Here is a 321-nt window from a genome sequence, read left to right as displayed (position 1 = left end):
CTACCCCACCCCGGAACCCCTTTCCTTCAGAACATAGCAACTGTGCTGGAAGTCCTGGCACCTTCCCTTCTCCCCTATCTCTCCCCTCTTTCCCTTTCCATTCTCCCTCCCCCCCTTCCCCTTCTACCCCTACCCGCGCCCCCTCCCTCCTGACGAGACCATATAGGGCGACGCGATGTCCTCTTTCACTTTCTAGGGAGGGTGGAATTATGAGGTGCCTCTCGGGAGCGCCTCTGGAGTGCTGGAGGCGACCTCGATGTCAAGGGGGAAGGGGGGGGGAGGGGAGAAGGAGGGGTATAAAGAAGGGGCACTGTGTCTGGC

The sequence above is a fragment of the Penaeus monodon genome, chromosome 15, assembly GCF_015228065.2.
Source record: "Penaeus monodon isolate SGIC_2016 chromosome 15, NSTDA_Pmon_1, whole genome shotgun sequence".
Lineage (NCBI taxonomy): Eukaryota > Metazoa > Arthropoda > Malacostraca > Decapoda > Penaeidae > Penaeus > Penaeus monodon.
Note: the sequence above shows the minus strand (reverse complement) of the source record.